Source organism: Bufo bufo, chromosome 1 (genome assembly GCF_905171765.1).
Source record: "Bufo bufo chromosome 1, aBufBuf1.1, whole genome shotgun sequence".
Classification (NCBI taxonomy): Eukaryota; Metazoa; Chordata; class Amphibia; order Anura; family Bufonidae; genus Bufo; species Bufo bufo.
The window spans coordinates 582,312,008-582,335,652 of NC_053389.1; the positions used below are offsets into that span (position 1 = coordinate 582,312,008).

General features: G+C 43.8%; 1 protein-coding gene across 4 annotated transcripts in view; it reads left to right on the forward strand.

The window, feature by feature from the left end:
* IL15RA (interleukin 15 receptor subunit alpha) overlaps positions 1-23,645 on the forward strand; it is an 84,575-nt gene that overhangs the window by 11,879 nt on the left and 49,051 nt on the right. The window lies entirely within an intron of this gene.

Sequence of the window (23,645 nt, forward strand, 5' to 3'; positions counted from 1 at the left end):
AGGAGTTCGACTGAATTGCTGATCGGGAGTTGCCACTTCGTATGCTCCATTCGGGAGTTTGACGATCGGCTGGATTAAAAACTGCATTTCTGGAGAAAGGGGCTTATTCACTAAACTGCAGCTACCTCTACCTGGCGGTGAGTGTCGTAACAGTCTCCAAATTGGGCACATGGCCTGAGCTTGCCCTTTACGCCTTAAAGGTGCTGGCCTGCCCTGCAGCCAGTGTATTATCTGAACATGTGTTTAGCACGGCAGGGGGCGTTATCACAGACAAGCGCAGCCGCCTGTCCACAGCCAATGTGGACAAGCTCACGTTCATTAAAATGAACCAGGCATGGATCCCACAGGACTTGTCCGTACCTTGTGCAGAATAGACATGTATACCGGCCTTAACCAGCCATTGTTATACTACAGCGCAATTGCTCATTCTTGTATTTTGGCTATTTCACACTCTTTTGGAGTGTACCCTAATAAAAAATTAAATAAAAAAATTAAAAATAAAACCAAAAACCAGTGTTGGCTACCTCGTCCCCCTTCATCGCTTCTTCCACCTACACCGCTACGTCCACCACCTCCTCAAACTCCTACTCCATATGGACCTCCACCTCATAAATCAATTTTTTTATTTTTATTTGTACATATTTAATTTTATGTCATTTCACTAATTTGTTACATTTTCATGTGACATTCAACAATTTTTGGCTGTGATATACCCCTGCTCTACATAGTAGGTAAACAAATTTCACAAACTTTTCTGTTACATACTTGGGTGACATTTTACAATTTTTGCTGTGAATAAACCCCTGCTCTGCATAAGTGACAGGGACTGAAATTTTAAAAAATAATCTGTTCCATTGGTTGGTGACATTAACCCATTTCTGGTGATGAAAAACCCCTGCTCTGCATAGGTGACGGGGACTTAAATTTCTAAAATTCGTCTTTAATTGGCCCTTTCATTCAATCCTTCTGCTTTAATAACTTGTCCCACATTTCCGCTTCATCCCATTGCAGCCATTGATCTCCCTTGGATGAGGTCTCCCTTTCTCACGCTCCCTCTCCGGTGTGGAACCCTGATTCGCTGATAACCATGATCAACATGGTAGGCTCAGAAAAGAACATTGAAAGTTGATAGAGAAGATATCCAAATGGATGGTGGACGTCACAGGGATGTGAGATCAGGCAGAAGTTATCTAGAGTGAACAAAGCGGCAGCAGGGCCTCTCCTGTCTAACGTTTCCTAATCCAAAATACTGCAGTGACATTCCCTGTAATTTTTTATTAATCATTCAAATAACAGGGCATCTTAAGAGTCCTGTATTGTTGTTTATCGTCACTACCTCCCCGAGTCGGGAGTGGGTAATTGCCGCGCGCCCCCTCCTTAACTTGGAAGCTTCTGCTTCAATACTTTGTCCCACATTTCCGCTCGATTACATTTAATTTCATCCATTGACCTCCCTTGGATGTGGTATCCCTTTCTCAGGCTCCCTCTCCGGCCTGGAACCCTGATTCCCCGCCACCCGTGATCACCATGGTAGGCGCATAAAATAACATCGAAAGTTTATAGAGAAGATTTCCAATTGGATCGTGGACATCACGGGGACGTGCGACATGGTGGAGCAGTATGTCTGCACACGCCTACACGTACTGAATGATGGGTCTGCCCCTTCAACTGCTGGGTCTCCAAATTGGGCACATGGCCTGAGCTTGCCCTTTATGCCTTGGAAGGTGCTGGCCTGCCCTGCAGCCAGTGTATTGTCTGAACGTGTGTTTAGCACGACTGGAGGGGTTATCACAGGTTATATTTCCTAATGTTTTGGGGTTTACCCTAATTTAATTTTTTTTTAATAAATTTAAAACCAAAAAGCAGTGTAGGCTACCTCCTTCTCCACCGCTGCTTCCACCTACACCGCCACATCCACCACCTCCTCAACCTTCTACTCCATATGGACCTTGTCCTCCTAGATCAAGATTATTAATTTTTATTTTTACGTATTTTATGTTGTTTAAAGTCATTTCCCTATCCACATTTGTTTGCAGAGCACTTGCCATGCTCTTAACCACATTTTGATGCCATTTGCAGCCCTCTAGCCCTTTCCATGACATTTTTACAGCCATTTTAGTGCTCAAAAGTTCGGGTCCCCATTGACTTCAATGGAGTTCGGGTTCGGGGTCAAGTTCGGGTTCCAAACTCAAACTTTTTTGTGAAGTTTGGCCGAACCCGTCGAATCTGAACATCCAGGTGTCCGCTCAACTCTAATCACTAATAATGGAAATAATAATTCCTTGGCTAGACTCCTACCCAAACACACAGAAATCTAATTTACTAAGGGATTGAGGGATTAAAATATGGATTATACATGCCTGAATATAAAGGGAAAGGCTGTATAATAGTTCATAATCTGAAATCTACTATAAATATAAAGAAATTGTTAGAGAAAAAATACATGCTTTATTAATTGCAGGTATATTTGAAAGACCCCCATGTAAAAAAAATTTGAATATCCCCTTTAGCAATTGTTCCATAAAAAGGAAGTAAGATCTTATAGGTTAATACATCTATTTTCACTACATAGTTATCTAAAACCGTAAAATCTACTTCTTTGGATGATACATTTTTAGTTTTAAGAAAACTTTTCTTCAGTGGGTAGTAGAACAAAAATTCTGACTCAGGTAACATCATACAGTACTTAGATGATTTTTTATTTTTTTTTTATAAAGGAAGAACAGAAGAATTCATTTAATTTCATAGACATTTCATCCTATTTTAATTTACCCCTAGCAGCTGATAAAACTGTATTTACAACACATTCATTGACCTTTTTAGGTATCAATATTGATACCCAAAAAATTGAATTGAACATACCAAAAGAAAAAATAGTTAAAATGAGGAAACAATTAGATAAATTGCTTACCCCAAAACAGTCCTATTTAACCCCTTAAGGACCCGGCCATTTTTAGCAAATTTGGAAAAATTAGCAAATTTCCAAATTTCTATTTCTCTACTTTTATAATAAATAGTAATACCTTCAAAAATAGTTAGTACTTTACATTCCCCATATGTCTACTTCATGTTTGGATCATTTTGTGAATGCCATTTTATTTTTTGGGGACGTTAGAAGGCTTAGAAGTTTAGAAGCAAATCTTGAAATTTTTCAGAAAATTTCTAAAACGCACTTTTTTAGGACCAGTTCAGGTCTGAAGTCACTTTATGAGGCTTACATAATAGAAACCACCCTAAAATGACCCCATTTTAAAAACTACACCCTCAAGGTATTTAAAACTGATTTTACAAACTTTGTTAACCCTTTAGGTGTTCTACAAGAATTTATGGAAAATGGAGAGAACATTTCTAAATTTTACATTTTTGGCAGATTTTCCATTTGAATCCATTTTTTCCAGTTACAAAGCAAGGGTAAACAAAACTCAATATTTATGGCCCTGATTCTGTAGTTTACAGAAACACCCCATATACAGTCAGGTCCATAAATATTGGGACATCAACATAATTCAAATTTTTTGGCTCTATACACCACCACAATGGATTTGAAATGAAACGAACAAGATGTGCTTTAATTGCAGACTGTCAGCTTTAATTTAAGGGTATTTACATCCAAATCAGGTGAACGGTGTAGGAATTACAACAGTTTGCATATGTGCATCCCACTTGTTAATATGTGATCGCTTGCTATTACACTTTTTGTGATGTAAGGTGACAAAAAATTGCTTTTTTTACGGTGTTGACCTGAGGGGTTAGGTCATGTGATATTTTTATAGAGCAGGTTGTTACGGACGCGGCGATACCTAATGTGTCTACTTGTCTACTTTTTTTTTTTTTTTTATTTATGTAAGTTTTACACAATGATTTCATTTTTGAAACAAAAAAAAATCATGCTTTAGTGTCTCCATGGTCTGAGAGCCATAGTTTTTTTCAGTTTTTGGGTGATTATCTTAGGTAGGGTTTGACTGGCACTATTTTGGGGTGCGTATGACTTTTTGATCGCATGCTATTACACTTTTTGTGATGTAAGGCGACAAGAAAATGGCTTTGTTTTTATTTTTTTTACGGTGTTCATCTGGGGGGTTAGCTCATGTGATATTTTTATAGAGCAGGTTGTTACGGATGCGGTGATACCTAATATGTCAATTATTTTAATTTTTTTACATTTAACACAATATAAGCATTTTTTAAACCGAAAAAATCATGTTTTAGTGTCTACATAGGCTGAAAGCCATAGTTTTTTTTATTTTTTGGGCGATTGTCTTAGCTACGGGCTAATTTTTTGCGGGATGAGGTGATGGTTAGATTGGTACTCTTTTGGGTGGAATACGCTTTTTTGAGCGCTTGGTGTTGCACTTTTAGTGATGTAAGGTAACAAAAAAAAGTTTTTTTAGCACAGATTAAATTTTAATTTTTTTTGACGGTGTTCACCTGAGGGGTTAGGTCATGTTATATTTTTATAAAGCTGGTCGATACAGACGCGTCGATACCTAATATGTCTACTTTTTATTTATTTTTTTCCTCTTTTTTACTTTATTTTGGGAAAAGGGCGTTTTTTTTTTTTACTTGAAACGTTTATATTTTTTTGTAAAACTTTCTTTTTTTTAGCTTCTTTTTTCACTTTATTTTTTGTCCCACTATGGGACAGGGTCTGATCGCTGTATTAAAACAGCACAATACATCTGTATTGTGCTGTATTGAACTGTCAGTGTCTTACACTGTAAGACGCTAACAGTTGTCTAGGAGACCCAGCCCTGGGGCTGGATCTCCTGGGCTTTCATAGCTGGCAGTCCCGATGCCTGTTCAAGGCATCGGGGCTGCCATAGCAACCCTTGGTTCCCTGTCACCGCAGCACAGGGACCCGATGGGGATGTACAAGCTGCCGCAAACCCCCTGTATGCTGCGGTCAGCGTGAGCATTCTCGCATACAGGGGGTTAATCCGCCGGCATCTGTATTTTCACTGATGCTGGTAGATACAGCTGGGCCCCTGCTGCTGACCGCGTCAGCAGTTGTGGGGAAGCGCGTTAACCCTAGGATGAGAATGCTCGTCCTAGTGTGTTAAGTACCTGCAAATTTGGACGAGCATTCTCGTCAAAGGTCCTGAAGGGGTTAAAAGAAGTTCAATCAGTTTTGGTCTTCTTAATTTTTTTTTTTTAAGTGATTCCTATGGGCAGAATATTTTTATATATAGACTTTATGCTGCCACAAAAGGTAAATCATCTCCGTACTGCCATATAAGAATTATTAGAGAACTAAAAGAAGACCTAAATATATGGTGCTCGTTTAAAAATAACTTTAATGGTAGATCAGTATGGAAAGAAGATTTTAGAACAGCAGATTGTCTAAATCTATTCGCGGATTCATCCGGATCAACTGGATATGGAGCTTATTTCAATGGATTGTGGTCAGCGGAAAGATGGCCAATGGATTGGATACAAAAAGGTTATGTTACACAAATTACATAACTTGAACTATTTCCCGTCATAGTAGTGTTAACCATATGGCCTAATTAAAAAATAAAAGGATTACATTGTCATCCTACAATATGGGAGTAGTATATGGTATAAATTGCCTAAAATCTAAATCTATATTAGTTATACAACTATTGAGATATTTAGTATTAATCTGCCTTCATAATAATAATATAGATTAAAGCTAGACACGTACAAGGAAAAAATAATCAAATTGCTTATAGTTTATCTCGTCATCAGATGCACCTAGTTCGGAATTTAGCACCAGAAGCAAAACCAGAGAAAAACCCATGCCAAAAAGCACTGTAGACCATAATCTAGAAATAGCCTGCAAATTGATAAAAAATTCCCTAGCAGCAAAAACATGGGGCCAGATTTATCATTACTCTGACAGCTCACTCCACTTTCACATATGGCTAAAGCCAGTTTTATGATCGGCCCTTTAAGACTGTAATAAATGTGGTTTGACGGTAGCAGTTTATCCGTCAGTAAGCGGCTTTACAAAAGTCGCAAGTCTTTATGAAAAAGTCGCATAAGATAAGCATGGTCCTCACTGGAGTGATTTTGCGCATTTTTTTGCGACTTTTTAAATTGTCGCAATAGTAAATCTGTCTAGAGATTCATTTTACATAAGAAAACACGCCCACTTTCAGAAAATTGGCGAGCATAGTGCAGAGCCAATAAAAGTCGCACATTTTTTTGCGCAAAAATTTGCGACTTTTTCAATCCATTATTCTCACTTGAGCTAAAAATAAATCTGGCCCATGGTCTGCATATGAGACAATTTTCTAAAGATAAGAAGATACAGCACCTCAAAAAACAAATTTTATCCATCGCCAGAATTTTTTTTATTTAATAAAAAGAAACTTATCCACTGACAGTAAAAAATTAACTAGAATGTCATTTTTGCTAAAATTAGCAGGTTTACCACCAATAAATAATATCTTCCCTATTTCACATATGTTGAAAGGACTAAGAAAACAGTTTGGAATTAAAAGAATAATAGAGACCAATTTCTCAGAATCTGCTGAAGAAGTTATGTCAAGCCTTACCTAATATATGTTCCTCTATTATTGTGAATTATTTAAATATTCCTTTTATCCTGGCTTTCTTCTGAAGTTTTCGCGTCCGGGGAGTCACTGCAAAAAATAAAAATTCTAGTTCAGCATTGCTCATACAAGACATATCGATTATTGACAAATGTCTAAGAATATTGATTAAAATAATATGAATGATATGGCTTAATAATATGAATGAATATTACTTATGCCCTGTCTCTACAATGTAAGGGTGGTTAAAGATTAGACCTAAAATTCTAGGACCACTATTTATTCACAAAGATTTGACACCATGTGCAAGATTTCAATTCAATGCCATTCTTAAATGCCTAAACTACCCAGGTCACTCAAATATAAAAATATCAGCACTCAGGGGCATAGCTATAGGGGTGCAGAGGTAGCAGTCGCTACCGGGCCTAGGAACCTGAGGGGGCCCAAAGACCCTTGTTCTGCATAAGAAGACACCGGTATTATAGAAAGTGCATGCAGGTCAAGTTACACCTCTGGCTGGAGGGAAGGGGTTAGGTCAACAACAATTTGGCTAAGGGGGGGGGGGGGTCTCAATTTTTGCCTCAGGCAGCACGAAGGCTATGTGCCTCCCGGCCCCTGGCCCCAAAGTACTGAGGGAAGAGCGGCCCAAGCTGAACTCTTGCACCAGGGCCCATGAGCCTTTAGCTATGCCCCTGAGCACACTTTCGGTGCAGCAACACTTGTCGCTCAATTAGGTCTGGAAGAAAACATTATAAAAAGGATAAGTAGACTGTCATCCAGGAGATTCGAACTATATATATGACGCAATCTAGTTATCTAACATGGTATGTATTTAATTTTAGAAAGAAATTATGTTGTGTGGATATTAGGAAATTCATACATTACACACGCCATCGAAAAAGCCATGATATGGAATTACTTGACTAATCTTGAATTGGCTACTAAGGGTTATAATATACGATCTTGGCAAGGGTCGAATCATATGGGACCGAAGGATATAATTTAATACCTGTATGTTATAGACTTAATTTGTCATGGCCTACACCCAAGTTAATGATAATACATCTTAGAGAAATACATGTTAGGTAGAATAAAAACACATTGTAAAAACAAACTGGAAGAGATTTTTTTGTTGCCTACACAATACCTTTCCACTAACTATAGTTGTTTTCTCAGAAATAATCCCAAGAATGTTATGGCGTAACAAAATGTTTTTTTTTCTAGAAAAAAATACCAGTTATTATTGCTATGTTGTCTGTTCATCCTAAGTCATCCAATTAATATATTGGTGGCATAATTAGCAGCTTTGTGCAGAGACATCATGGCCCCCAAGTTAAGGTCCCTATACATATTATTATATGGCCAAAGTTGCCAATAAAAGCGGGTTTGGCCAACAGTCTAATGTGCGTGGGGACCTCCCATCTCCTGGAGGAGAGAAGGATCGGGTGAAGTGAAAAATGTCTGTCAGCGGCTCTGTTCTCACCACTGAATATACATACAGTTGCAAGAAAAAGTATGTGAACCCTTTGGAATGATATGGATTTCTGCACAAATTGGTCATAAAATGTGATCTGATCTTCATCTAAGTCACAACAATAGACAATCACAGTCTGCTTAAACTAACACACAAAGAATTAAATGTTACCATGTTTTTATTGAACACACCATGTTAAACGTTCACAGTGCAGGTGGAAAAAGTATGTGAACCCCTAGACTAATGACATCTCCAAGAGCTAATTGGAGTGAGGTGTCAGCCAACTGGAGTCCAATCAATGAGATGAGATTGGAGGTGTTGGTTACAGCTGCCCTGCCCTATAAAAAACACACACCAGTTCTGGGTTTGCTTTTCACAAGAAGCATTGCCTGATGTGAATGATGCCTCGCACAAAAGAGCTCTCAGAAGACCTACGATTAAGAATTGTTAACTTGAATAAATCTGGTAAGGGTTATAAAAGTATCTCCAAAAGCCTTGCTGTTCATCAGTCCACGGTAAGACAAATTGTCTATAATTGGAGAAAGTTCAGCACTGCTGCTACTCTCCCTAGGAGTGGCCGTCCTGTAAAGATGACTGCAAGAGCACAGCGCAGACTGCTCAATGAGGGGAAGAAGAATCCTAGAGTGTCAGCTAAAGACTTACAAAAGTCTCTGGCATAAGCTAACATCCCTGTTAGCGAATCTACGATGGTGTAGAAACACTAAACAAGAATGGATTTCATGGGAGGATACTGCTGTCCAAAAAAAACATTGCTGCACGTTTACAGTTTGCACAAGAGCACCTGGATGTTCCACAGCAGTACTGGCAAAATATTCTGTGGACAGATGAAACCAAAGTTGAGTTGTTTGGAAGAAACACACAACACTATGTGTGGAGAAAAAGAGGCACAGCACACCAACATCAAAACCTCATCCCAACTGTGAAGTATGCTGGTGGGGACATCATGGTTTGGGGCTGCTTTGCTGCGTCAGGGCCTGGATGGATTGCTATCATTGAAGGAAAAATGAATTCCCACGTTTATCAAGACATTTTGCAGGAGAACTTAAGGCCATCTGTCCACCAGCTGAAGCTCAACAGAAGATGGGTGTTGCAACAGGACAACGACCCAAAGCATAGAAGTAAATCAACAACAGAATGGCTTAAACAGAAGAAAATACACCTTCTGGAGTGGCCCAGACAAAGTCCTGACCTCAACCCGATTGAGATGCTGTGGCATGACCTCAAGAAAGCGATTTCACACCAGACCTCCCAAGAATATTGCTGAACTGAAATAGTTCTGTAAAGAGGAATGGTCAAGAATTACTCCTGACCATTGTGCACGTCTGATCTGCAACTACAGGAAACGTTTGGTTGAAGTTATTGCTGCAAAAGGAGGTTCAACCAGTTATTAAATCCAAGGGTTCACATACTTTTTCCACCTGCACTGTGAATGTTTACATGGTGTGTTCAATAAAAACATGGTAACATTTAATTCTTTGTGTGCTATTAGTTTAAGCAGACTGTGATTGTCTATTGTTGGGACTTAGATGAAGATCAGATCACATTTTATGACCAATTTGTGCAGAAAGCCATATCATTCCAAAGGGTTCACATACTTTTTCTTGCAACTGTACATGTTTTTTTAATTGTTTTTATTTAGCTGCAGTACATAACTCCAAAGCAACTAAGAAATTCAGTAATGCGATAGGAGCAGGAAATAGCCAAGGAGCTACATGCAGCAACATTTCAATAAATTTCAATATCTATTTTCAATAAACAGTTTCTTTCATAACTAAATTAGTAAGAAAACAGACAAATAAACTGTCAACCATCTCTTATTGCCTCACAAGTGAGAAATTGTACCCTTTCATAGTTAAGGGGTACGAGTATGAGCACCAATGTCATCGAGAATATGAGTGGTATATCATGAAAGTAGCCTCCTGGTATCATGTCAACTGAGTGGTGGGATGGGGTGAGCTCCAAGAGGATCCTCTCTTAGTACTAGGTGGTAAGGAGAAGCAGGTATGCAGTTTGGATCTGATTGCACGTGGTAATAAAGTACCAGTAATACATTTTTGCAGTGTCGGACTGGGGTACTTAGGGCCCACCAGTGTAACTGATTCTGGGGGCCCACTAAGGGCTCCTGCACACAAACTTATTTTTTTTTTCCATGTCCGTACCATGGACCATTTTATTATTATAATTTATTTTTTGTGGCCTGTATGTGAAACCATTTACTTCAATGGGGCCGCAAAAATACAGAAATGACTGCATGTGCATTCCGTATCTGTATGTCCGCATGGCCGTTACGCAAAATTATAGAACATGTCCTATTATTGTTGGCATTACAGACAAGCAGGGTCGTACATAGAATTCATTGGGACCCATAGCAGGAATCTGAATTGGACCCCCATGGTCTTTTCCAAGCCCCGCTGACTACCCATCCCTGGTCCCTCCAACCTTCTACCCCAGCCCCTCCCTCACCCATGAACTGTAGGTACATTGGTGCTACATTACACATTACTACTGTTTTTGATAACCTGGGGGGTGCTTGTCAAACAACATGTACACAAGGGGTAACATTAGTAGGTATAATGTACAATATAGCACTACCGTCCAAGCCCGCGTTCACATCTGTTCTTCTGATCAGTCAGAAGAAAAGAAAAAAAGCAATAAACAGATCCTGTATTTTAAGCATCCGTTATGCTCATTTATGCACATTTTGCATCCATTTTAGCCATTTCCATCTGAAATACGTTATTTTAGACAGTAAGAAAAAAAAAACTTTGTGTAGAACTTTTTTTTTTTACATTAAAAAAACTGATCTCATACGGAAATGGCTAAAGAGAATGCAAAATGTGTGTAACTGAGCATAACGGATGCTTAAAATATATCCAGTAGACCAGGGATGTGAAAACTGCGGCTCTCCAGCTGTTGTAAAACTACAACTCCCAGTATGCCCAGTCTGCCTACAGCAGAGCATGATGGGATTTGTAGTTTTAAAACAGCTGGAGAGCCGCAGTTTGCTCATAACTGCAGTAGGCTGTTCGGACAGAGAACATCCTGCCAGTTGACTGGATCCAGCATTGCTAGATTATGCAGTTTACCAGGGATGCCAAACCAGCACCCTCCAGCTGTTGCAAAACTACAACTCCCAGCATGCCTGGACAACCTGAAGCTATTAGGCAATGCTGGGAGTTGTAGTTTTTCTGCAGGTTGAGCTTTCCTGCCATAGACTATGGCAGACTACCAGCAGGGTTTCGGCCTGACAAAAACTGTTCTACTGGTGAAAGGCAGAAACCAGCAGTGGTGGATTAGTGAACTCTGGCAGGATGTTCTCTACCACAGGGATCAGCAACCTCTGGCACTCCAGCTATTGTGAAACTACAACTCCCAGCATGCTCCACTCACTTCTATGGGAGTTTTGAGAACAGCCAAGCAAGTGTGCATGCTTGGAATTGCAGTTTCACCACATCTGGAGTGCCGAAGGTTGCTGACCCCTGCTCTACCAGATGCCGATCACCAGAGATGTGAACGAAGACTAATACAGCATCAAAGTGCAGCAATCAGATGGCTTTATTTTGTCCGGTTTCAGAGATGAACTCCGGACATATCCCCTTCTTCCCCCACTCAGCCCCTGTGACATGAGCATTGGAGCATTTCCCTTGCCCTGCGCTGAATCTGGAGAATTTTTCTGGAGATTTGGTGACATCACATATATAACACACACCACAAACACACAGGAAACATGCAATGCACACACCAATACATGTTTGCCTAACCCTATTAAGTGTAGCACACTTAAAGTGGTTGTCTCACTTCAACAAATGACTTTTTGTTCGGGGTGCACCTAAAACAGAGGCATTAGGGTCACCTGAAGCAGGGTAATAGTTGGGATGCTGGAGCAGGGGTATTAGGGGGGCAACTGGAGAAAAGGCAATATTAGGGGTGCATTTAGAGAGGGGGCATCTGGAGCTGGGGCATTTAAGGGGGTGCACCTAAAACAGAGGCATTGGGGGGGGGGGGACCTAGGGCAGAGTTGCCCCAATGCCACTCTGAACTCTGTAGAAAGCAGCACATTCATAGATCTGAGTCTACTATAAACAAATCCCCTATTTCCCCCTTATAGTCTCCTACAGCCCACTATTGTCACACACCTGAGAAATCAGCCCAGCACTCCAGAGGAGTCCTTCTCTCCAGCAACTACAGTTTTCTGACAACAGGGATGGCAGGAGGATGGCCATACATGTTCTCTCCTCCTTCACTGCCAGCAGCCCAGGAAGTTTAGAAGATACTGCGGGGCCTTCTGGTACAATTTATACTAGTAGGAGGCTGCATCATTGTGCGATACTGCCACCCAGTGCCTACAATAATTAGCTCTCCTGAGAAAGAAGAAATAATTACTCCTCCGTCTTATCTCCGGGTGCAGGAGACTGGGGGTCCACCAAGGAATTCCCCGCCTCCCTGGTGGGACAGTCCGAGACTACATTTTTGCCATACTGCAAATACATTTTTTACTTTGCTCTCTTTATGGTGAGCTGCCACCACCCAATCCATTTTCATAAGGTAGGAGAGCTTATCTAAAAATAGTATTGATGAGAGGAGTAGAGGTTGCTTCTAAACTTTGGCGGATAGCCTTGCGGGCTGTTGGCTCTATGGCCTAGTTCACACTTCAGTTATTTGATCAGTTATTTCCATCATTTGTGAGCCAAAACCAGGTTTGGGTCAAAACCGCAGATCAGGTGCAGATCTTTCCTTTATACCTGATCTCTGAGTAGGTTTCACTCCTGGTTTTGCCTCACAAAAACTGATGGAAGTAACTGACCAAATAACTGTCAACTAGGCCTATGAAGTGTAGGATTTTATGGTGTTCCCTCAGGATATTATGCTAAGTTTGTCTATAAAGTGGAGGAGGAGGCAGCGGAGGAGGAGAAGTGGGGGGATGATGCATAGGGATGATGTATTCAATACCATTCTTTTATTGTGGGAAGTTCAACAATTGGCTAATGTGTTATGCCTTGTTGTTGCCATTGGTAGTAGAGTCTATAAGATTTTCCTTGCTGAAATTGTGGGTTATTTGTTAAAGTTAAGAGAGTAGGATAATTTGGGTGAATCACTTTCAGTGTTCTCACTTTGTTCCATGTTTTCCAAGTAGTGATCAGTAAAGGGTTACCCCTCACGTGTTACGGAAATGATGTAAGTGGCATGTGCATCAGGTTAAACAGTGCAGTCTGGAGAGTGGAGCCTTGATCTACTGCGGAACTGGTGTAGAAAGATGGATATACATACATGTTTGGCCAAACTGAATGTGTATAGGAAGGAGGGAGTGGGGAGAGTTAGCTGTCGGCCAAACGATCATTCAGCTATTGAATGTGTACGGCTGCCTTCACACTAGGTAGAAGACTGGATTACTAATGGTGTTCTTATCAGTTACACAGATCTGTAATACCCCGTGACCATTGCTGTGTAGTGTTGGCCAGGTGTATGGAGGGACAAGAATGTCCTGAAAAGGCTATGTTCACATATGTGTTGGAGGCTCCATTCTGGGGCATGCATTACAGAGTTTGTCAAAAACAATGGAGTGAAAATTCCTGAATGCAGGACTTTTCCTATGAACAGAATTTATCACCTATCGACAGGGTAATATTTATTTATATAACATCAGCAAAATCAGACATTACATAGTAATAAACTAATGAACAATTACAACAATAGGAGTTAGGGCCCTGAAAAATATGCAGAGTACTCTAGTATCAAGAAAAAGAAATGAGAGATCAACTCACTGCAAGCAATAGCTAGCCCAGTCCATCAATATCAGGGAGCAGTGGAGCTGATCCTTCAAAAAAAAGGTAACACTCCAGCACTCCATACAACTTCAAAGCTTATCTGTCCCATTAAAAACATCAAGAAAAACTTGCTAGACCCTTACACGTTAGGGACAAGTAACTGCGTATCGTCCTTAGTCATGGCTTCAACGAGTATCACAGTACCATGCAAGTGAATTACACTGACCCAACATGGAAAGGTAAAAAGCTGAGCGAAGACAGCAGTACAGAGGGGGAGGGATCCGCAGCACCGCAACAGGCTGGAAGAGACAGTGGGGTTGCAAAAGGGAGAAGTCGGCCCACACCAAACAGGCCAGCAACCGTTACACCGAGCACCCCCATGCGTAAATCTACCTTGCAAAGGGGTAGGTGTTCCGCAGTACGGCGCTTTATTTAGGAAAGTGCAGACGACAAAAGAGTGGTAGTTTGCAACCTGTGCCATACCAAAATGAGCCGGGGCATGAACACTAGCAACCACACCACCACCAGCATGATCCACAACATGGCATCCAAGCACCCTAACAAGTGGGCCAAACGCCTGGGTCCACAAACTGGGTCTGCGGTTCACACTACTGCCTCCTCTTTCCCTGTGTTACACACTGCTGGCAAGCCCCTGTCGAAGGCGCAGGCCAGGATGCCACTCGCCCTGCCCCTGGACCTTTGCATGAACCATCAGCAACAACATCCACTTCCCTGTCCCAGCGCAGCGTCCAAATGTCCATAACAGTCATTTGAACGCAAGCGCAAATACCCACCCACCCACAGGCCATAGCACTAAATGCGCAACTTTCCAAATTACTGGCCCTTGAAATGTTGCCATTTAGGCTTGTGGACACTGAGGCCTTCCGCAGCCTGATGTAGGCGGATGTCCCTCGGTACGCAGTCTCCAGCCGCCACTATTTTTCACAGTGTGCCGTGCCCACCTTACACCAGCATGTGTCCCAGAACATCACCCGTGCCTTGACCAACGCAGTTACTGGGAAGGTTCACTTAACCACGGACACATGGACAAGTGCTGGTGGCCAGGGACGCTACATTTCCCTGACCGCACACTGGGTGAATGTCGTGGAGGCCGGGAGTGAGTCGTACCCTGGGATGGCACAGGTGCTACCCACGCCCAGGATTGCGGACCCTACGTCCATCAGGGTCTCCGCCAGCAGCTATATTACTGGCTCCAACCCCCACTTCTCCTCCTCCGCTGCCTCCTCCTCCACTTCCAGCAGCAGTCAGCCATCAGTCGCTAGCTAGAAGCAGTGTAGCACTGCTGTGGGTAAGCGTCAACAGGCCGTGCTGAAGTTGATCTGTTTAGAGGACAAACAGCACACCGCCGCAGAGCTGTGGCAGGGTATAAGGGACCAAACCGAGCTGTGGCTGTCGCCACTCAACCTACAACCAGGCATGGTTGTGTCTGACAATGGCCGTAACTTGGTGGCGGCTTTGGAGCTCGGCAACCTGACACACATCCCATGCCTAGCCCACGTCTTAAACTTAGTGGTTCAGCGGTTTATCAAAACCTACCGCAATTTTCCAGAGCTACTAGTGAAGGCGCGCCGCGTGTGTGCCCATTTCCGCAAGTCATCCACAGCTTCAGCCGGTCTGTCAACGCTGCAGCAGCGCTTGCGGCTTCCAGCTCACCGACTGTTGTGCGACGTGAGCACGCGCTCAAACTCTACGTTCCACATGTTGGCCAGGCTTTGTGAGCAGCAGAGAGCAGTTGTGTAATACCAGCTGCAACATGGTCGTCGCCTTTCGAGGCAACTGCCACTATTCACAAGCGAGGAGTGGGCATTGATGTCAGACCTCTGTGAGGTTTTAAAAAAACTTTGAATCCACACAGATAGTAAGTGGCGATAACGCTATTATCAGCGTAACCATCCCACTGCTGTCTACTCAAACGATCGTTGCTAACAATTAAGGACGATGCTCTAAATGTGGCAGATGAGGAAATGGGGGAGGACATTACACAGGGTGATAGCCAGCCCACCCTCAGTTCGTCTTCTCAGCGCGAATTGGACCATGAATCGGAGGAGGAGGAGCTGGAGACAGTTGCCTCTGCTACAGAGGGTAGTACCCATGGAACTTTAATTCCATCTGTTCAGCGTGGATGGGCAGAAGAGGAGGAGGAGAAGGATGAGGAGATATGGAGTCATCCTGATGTCGACATCTTGCCTGTTGGTACTCTGGCACACATGGCTGACTTCATGTTAGGCTGCCTTTCCAGCGACCCTCGTGTTATATGCATTTTAGATAACACAGATTACTGGGTGTTCACCCTTCTCAACCCCCGCTACAAAGAGAACTTCTCATCTCTCATTCCTCTGGTGGAGAGGACGAACAAAATGGTGCAATACCAGAAGATCCTTGTTGGAAAATTGCTCCAAAATTTTCCATCTGACAACGCTTGTGGCAGAGTTAGTGCTTCCTTAAGCAACCGAGGAAGGGAGACAAGGGGAACACACAGCAGTTCCAACAAAGGCAGGGCAACACTCTGCAAGGCATGGGACACTTTCATGACACCCTGCCAGCAACCTCACCCTGAAGCGCGGCCTAGTGGTACAAGGAAGGAAAAGGTTTGGAAGATGGTGAAGGAATACATAGCAGACCATGTCAGCGTCCTAAATGATCCCTCAGTGCCTTACAACTACTGGGTGTCCAAGCTGGACACGTGGTACGAACTTGCGCTCTACGCCTTGGAGGTGCTGGCCTGCCCTGCCGCCAGCGTTTTGTCTGAGGGTGTATTTAGTGCTGTTGGTGGCATTATAACATAAGCATATCCGCTTGTCCACTGGCAATGCTGACAGGTTGACTCAGATAAAAATGAACAAGGCCTGGATTGCCCCTGACTTCTCAACTCCACCAGAGGACAGCTGAGCTGCTGATGAACATAAAGGCAATTTTATTCTATCATTTATAATGTACTCAATGTACTATAGTGTATTCCCATGCACCTTTTCCACCCCAAAAAAGAGTATATGGTTGAATCTTGTTTTCTTCTCCTCCTCCTCCTCCTCCTCCTCATCCAGATTGTATATATTCCCTCCACTCTAATTGTTTTTAATGGGGTCAGTTCAGCAGCAGGCCCTCGCCCCTAATGTTTGAGGGTCAGTTCAGCAGCAGGCCCTCGCCCCTAATGTTTTAGAGGGTCAGCTCAGCAGCAGGCCCTCGCCCCTAATGTTTTAGAGGGTCAGCTCAGCAGCAGGCCCTCGCATATAATGTTTTAGAGGGTCAGCTGCTCACCAGCAGGCCCTCGAATATAATGTTTTACAGGGTCCGCTCACCTGCAGGCCCAAACCTAAAATCTTTTACAGGGTCAGCTCACCTGCAGGCCTGCAACTCAATGTGAATGAGGCCCTCTTTTATGTGATATACAGGTTGTATCGGATCACCTCTTCCTTGTAATTTTTGGCAGCACTTGCACTTTATATACAAGTAAATATACAGGAAAGAATGTTTTCAATACATTTTTCCTATAAAATCAATTTTTTTTTACTTTGGTTTTGTGCGTAAAACTTTAATTAGATTGTGGTCCTGGTGATCACTTCAAACCCTTTTAAGCTGCATCAGCAGCAGCATGGTGATAAAAATGAGTGGCAAGGTGACATGGTGTGGAGATGGCAGCATGAGTGGCACAATGACAGTCTGGATAAAAGACTAAGGCCACAGATTGCTTAGAAAGATGCAGATAGAAACTATCTGTGGAGCTGTATCACGGTCACCTGCAGATTAATGCAGTCATCAAATTCAAGTTTGGTTTGTCGGTTCCACCTCAGCTCACCAGCAGGCCCGCACCTAAAATCTTTTACTGGGTCAGCTCACATGCAGGCCCTCGCATTGAACTTTTTAGAGGGTCCGCTCAGCTGCAGGCCATCACATAAAATGTTTTACAGGGTCAGCTCACCAGCAGGCCAGAACCTAAAATCTTTTACAGGGTCAGCTCACCTTCAGGCCAGCAACACAAATCTTTTACAGGGTCAGCTCACCTGCAGGCCCGCAACTCATGCTGCCTTGCTTTGAAGTAGTAGCCGTAGCCATTTATCAGGTTCACTCTCCGAAATCCATAAATGATTCCCCGTTACTGGTGGTCACCATGTTAGGCGCATAAAAGAACAAGAACATCGAAAGTTGATCCAAATGGATCGTAGACGTCACAGGGACGTGCGATCAGGCAGAAGTTATCTAGAGTCAATAAAGCAGCAGCAGGGCCTCTCCTGTATAATGTTTCCTCATCCAAAATACTACAGTGACATTCCCTTTAATTTTTTATTACTCATTCCAATAACAGGGCATCTTAAGAGTCCTGTATTGTTATTTATCGGCACTACCTCCACGAGTCGGGAGTGGGTAATTGCCGCGTGCCTGCTGCCTTCCTTGGATGTTTCTGCTTTAATAACTTGACCCACCCTCTCTGGGTGGTTCACAATTATGACAAAAAAAGTGGCAAAGCAACAACAGACAATCAGATTTCAGCCATTGACCTCCCTTGGATGTGGTATCCCTTTCTCAAGCTCCCTCTCTGGCATCGAACCCTGATTCCCCGTTACCCATGATCACCAAATGGATCATCGCTGTCACGGGGACATGAAATTACCCAGAGGTTATCTAGAGTCACCTATGCGGCAGCAGGCCCTCGCCCCTAAGGTTTTAGATGGTCAGATCAGCAGGCCCTTGCTCCAAATGTTTTTGAGGGTCACCAGCAGGCCATCAATCATAATTTTTCAAGGGTGTGTATGATGCCCTCCTTTATGTGTAACGAAGGGTGTTTTGGAGTGCCGGTTCCTTGTAATTTTTGGCCGCCCTTTCACTTAGTGCATAGGCTTTATTAGTGCATAGGCTTTATGAGTGTAGGAGTCCCACTACCTTAGTGCATAGGCTTTATGAGTGTAGGAGCCCTCCTTTATGTGATATACAGGCTGTTACGGAGTGCCTCTTGCTTGTAATTTTTTGCAGCACTTGCACTTTATATACAATTGAATATACAATATAACAATTTTTCCTGTAAAATAGATTTTTTTTTTGTGGGTTTTGTGCGTATTTTTTTCAGTCTTTAAAGGTGGTGTGCAACTCGGACAACATGGTTCCCAGCAGCGACCTGGGAGTCCAAGATGCATCCAGACATCGTCCCCATGGTGTTCCCGATCCATTTCGATGGTGTTTCTGTCACTTTCTGACCTTTTCCAATGGACCAGGCACCCTCCCCTCTTCAGAGCAGGGGGTGCCTGGCTGTCTCCCATTGACTTCCATTATACTCGGGTGCTCGGCCGAGCACACGAATATCGCAATGTGTTCGAGCCGAACCTCCCGAATACTTTGGTGCTCGATCATCACTACTCATTACCATAACAGGCAGGATTAGAATGGCATATCACCTATATATAGATAAAACAGGATCCACCATTTACAATAGATGATGACAGCATGCCTAAACTCTCCTATACAGTAGAAGTCAGAGTCCCCTCCAGACTTTTGTGTCTGTGGTCCATGGTTGCTGCTGTAAAGTATATTTCAAAATGCTGTTAACAGCTCAGGCAAGATGGCTGCATGTTCAAGAAATAGAATAAAAAAATGTAAAATCAGAAAACTAAAAAAAAGATAAGAAAAGGGATATGTGCCAATATCTGGTTTTAAGTGGCAGAAAAAAAATGGTTGACACATTCCCTTTATGTGGATTTTGCTGCAAAGTTTGCAATAGATTAAGGCCCCTTTCACACGAGTGAGTTTTCCGCGCGGGTGTAATGTGTGAAGTGAACGCATAGCACCCGCACTGAATCCTGACCCATTCATTTTAATGGGTCTGTGTACATGAGCGTTTTATTTTTCCTCGCATCAGTTCTGGGTTGCGTAAAAAAACGTAGCATGTTCTATATTCTGCGTTATTCACGCAGCCCTGGCCCCATAGAAGTGAAAAACGCATTGCATCCGGAAGCAAGTGCGGATGTGCAATGAGCCGGACCGTGGGTGCAGTTACACGGACGTCAATTATGCAGTGGGTCAGGATATGGGTATAATAGTCTATGGTTTGTTCGTGACGTCAATTGCAGCGTGCACAGGGTACTAACACAGGGCCCTTTAAGGTGTTGTAACTCACGTACCAGGCTAGGAATGTCAGAGTGGTTTAATGTCTCTGTGTGGTAATAGCAATGGTGTCAACGGTGTCTCCTACCTGGGTACGGCTGGACTCCTGGATCCTGGCTCACTTGCAATTAAATTAGTGTGTTGCTAGTAGGAGTAATTGAGGGTTTTGGTAGCAATAATTGAAATCCAGACTTGGAATAAAGTTCAGACTGGTCTTTACTTGATGCATCAGTAATCCATGTGAGATACAGCAATAGTCTGAAGTCCCAGCAGGTATTGGCAATGTGTGGCAGGAATCTATTTTCTGCTTCTATCATGTGCCTGGAGCTCTTTACAGGATACCGTATTTTTCGCCCTATAAGACTCATCGGCCCATAAGACACACCTAGGTTTTTGGGGAGGAAAATAAGAAAAAAAAAAATTTAAACCAAAAGATGTACTTTTGGTGGGTTAGGAACTAATGGTGGTCTGTGAAGGGCACTGTTATGGGGGGATCTGTGAAGGACACTGTTATGGGGGGATCTGTGAAGGACACTGTTATGGTGGGATCTGTGAAGGACACTGTTATGGGGGGATCTGTGAAGGACACTGTTATGGGGGGATCTGGGGATGGCACTGTTATGGGGGATCTGTGGATGATGCACTGTTATGGGGGATCTGTGGATGGCACTGTTATGGGGGGATCTGCGGATGGCACTGTTATGGGGGATCTGTGGATAACACACTGTTATGGGGGATCTGTATGTGACGCACTGTTATGGGGGGATCTGTATGTGACGCACTGTTATGGGGGGATCTGTGGATGACGCATTGTTATGGGGGATCTGTGGATGACTCACTGTTATGGGGGATCTGTGACGGACACTGTTACAGGGGGGGAATCTGTGAAGGATACTGTTACAGGGGGGGATCTGTGGCTGAAACTGTTATGGGGATCTGTGGCTGACACTGTTATGGGGATCTGTGGCTGGCACTGTTATGGGGGATCTGTGGATGGCACGGTTATGGGGGATCTGTGGATGATGCACTGTTATGGGGGATCTGTGGATGGCACTGTTATGGGGGGATCTGGGGATGGCACTGTTATGGGGGATCTGTATGTGACGCACTGTTATGGGGGGATCTGTGGATGGCTCACTGTTATGGGGGGATCTGTGGATGGCTCACTGTTATGGGGGGATCTGTGGATGGCTCACTGTTATGGGGGGATCTGTGGATGGCTCACTGTTATGGGGGGATCTGTGGATGGCTCACTGTTATGGGGGGATCTGTGGATGGCTCACTGTTATGGGGGGATCTGTGGATGACGCACTGTTATGAGGGGATCTGTGGATGACGCACTGTTATGGGGGATCTGTGGATGACGCACTGTTATGGGGGATCTGTGGATGACGCACTGTTATGGGGGATCTGTGGATGACGCACTGTTATGGGGGATCTGTGGATGACGCACTGTTATGGGGGATCTGTGGATGACGCACTGTTATGGGGGATCTGTGGATGACGCACTGTTATGGGGGATCTGTGGATGGCACTGTTATGGGGGATCTGTGGATGGCACTGTTATGGGGGATCTGTGGATGGCACTGTTATGGGGGATCTGTGGATGGCACTGTTATGGGGGATCTGTGGATGGCACTGTTATGGGGGATCTGTGGATGGCACTGTTATGGGGGATCTGTGGATGGCACTGTTATGGGGGATCTGTGGATGGCACTGTTATGGGGGATCTGTGGATGGCACTGTTATGGGGGATCTGTGGATGGCACTGTTATGTATGTGCCATCCACAGACCCCCCACCCCATAACAGTGCCATCCACAGACCCCCCCCAGCCCATAACAGTGCCATCCACAGATTTCCCCGCCCCCCACCGGTCCAGTGCTACAGTATACAAATATAAAATGTCTCATTCAATTAAAAGTGATTAAACATGCCCCCTCACTCCTAATTCTACCGTACACCCTAACAGCTTCTGTACAACGCAGGCAGGCAGGCCGGGTGGCCGACGCGTCACTCACTGACGTCACGTGCCTGCGCCGCCTGCTTCATTCATAAAGTAGGCGGCGCAGGCACGTGACATCAGGGAGTTACGCTGCCGCCGGCCCGGCCTTCCTGCATTCTACAGAAGCTGTTAGGGTGTACGGTAATATTAAAAGTGGGGGGGCATGTTTAATCACTTTTAATTGAATGAGACATTTTGTATTTGTATAGTACAGCACTGGGGCCGGAGTACAGTGACTGCACCGGCCACGCAGCAATTGCTGGCCCCCAGTTCCTCCTCCCAGTCCCTCCCCGCTCGCTCATACATCGCAGCTTGCGATGTAAAAATGTCAGCATTAGCCCCATAAGACGCAGGGACATTTTCCCCAATTTTTTTGGGGGGGAAAGTGCGTCTTATGGGGCGAAAAATACGGTAAGTCGACTGCTTGTGGCTCTGTAATGTGGCAGGAATTTATATCTTCTGCTCTTACTATCTTCTGCTGTATGGGGACTGACTAGCTGAGGAGGAATTTGGCTTCCCCTGGTCTCTGGACGGTACTCACAGCTATGCTCACAGGGTATGGTATGTCCTCCTGGAATACTGGAGGTGGCTGCTTGCTTTCACCGGCCGAGGCTGAAGGGCTCAGGCTGGGAATGATGATCAATGTCTCAGCCGAGACACGATACTGGCTTGAATCCCTAAATCTGGGAGCTCCTACCAGAACAGCCTTCCCCTAGCAGGGGTGGCTGGCACACTCTAACTTCCTCCTCTCCCCATGAGGCAGGATGTGGGAACATTCCACACCTCCTCACAGAGGGGGGAGTTAACTGGAATGTACTATTCCAGCTCAGAAATCCTAAACTGTACTAAGTCCCTTCTAAACACATTGCTGCCACCTGCTGGTGAACATAGAAATTACAGCAAAATATATTTAACAAGGCTTCCAATGCACATTTGTGAGGATATTAGATAAAATCACACTAGATGACAGTATAAATACACTTAACAGGTTGTAGCGGGGTAAAAGAGTTTCGTAAAAAAACTCTGGGATGTTACAGATGCAATGCGTTTTTCACTGATGGTTGCTAAGAGATGTTGTTTGTAAACCTTCAGTTTTTTATCACACGCGTGAAAAATGCATCAAAACGCATTGCATTTGCGTGGAAACAACTGAACACAATTGCAGACAAAACTGACTGAACTTGCTTGCAAAATGGTGCGAGTTTCACTGAACGCACCCTAAATGTATCCGGACCTAATCCGTCACGCTCGTGTGACACCAGCCTTAGGCCCATTTCACACGGACGAGTATTCCGCGCGGATGCGATGCGTGAGGTGAACGCATTGCACCCGCACTGAATACCGACCCATTCATTTCTATGGGGCTGTTCACATGAGCGGTGATTTTCACGCATCACTTATGCGTTGCATGAAAATCGCAGCATGCTCTATATTCTGCGTTTTTCACGCAACGCAGGCCCCATAGTAGTGAATAGGGTTGCGTGAAAATCGCAAGCATCCGCAAGCAAGTGCGGATGCGGTGCGATTTTCACGCACGGTTGCTAGGAGACTATCGGGATGGAGACCCGATCATCATGGTTATAAGGGAAAATAATAGCATTCTGAATACAGAATGCATAGTAAAACAGCGCTGGAGGGGTTAAAAAAAATAAAAAATATTTTAACTCACCTTAGTCCACTTGATCGCGGCCCGGCATCTGCTTCTGTCTCCTTTGTTGAACAGGACCTGGGGTGAGCATTAAATACAGGAAC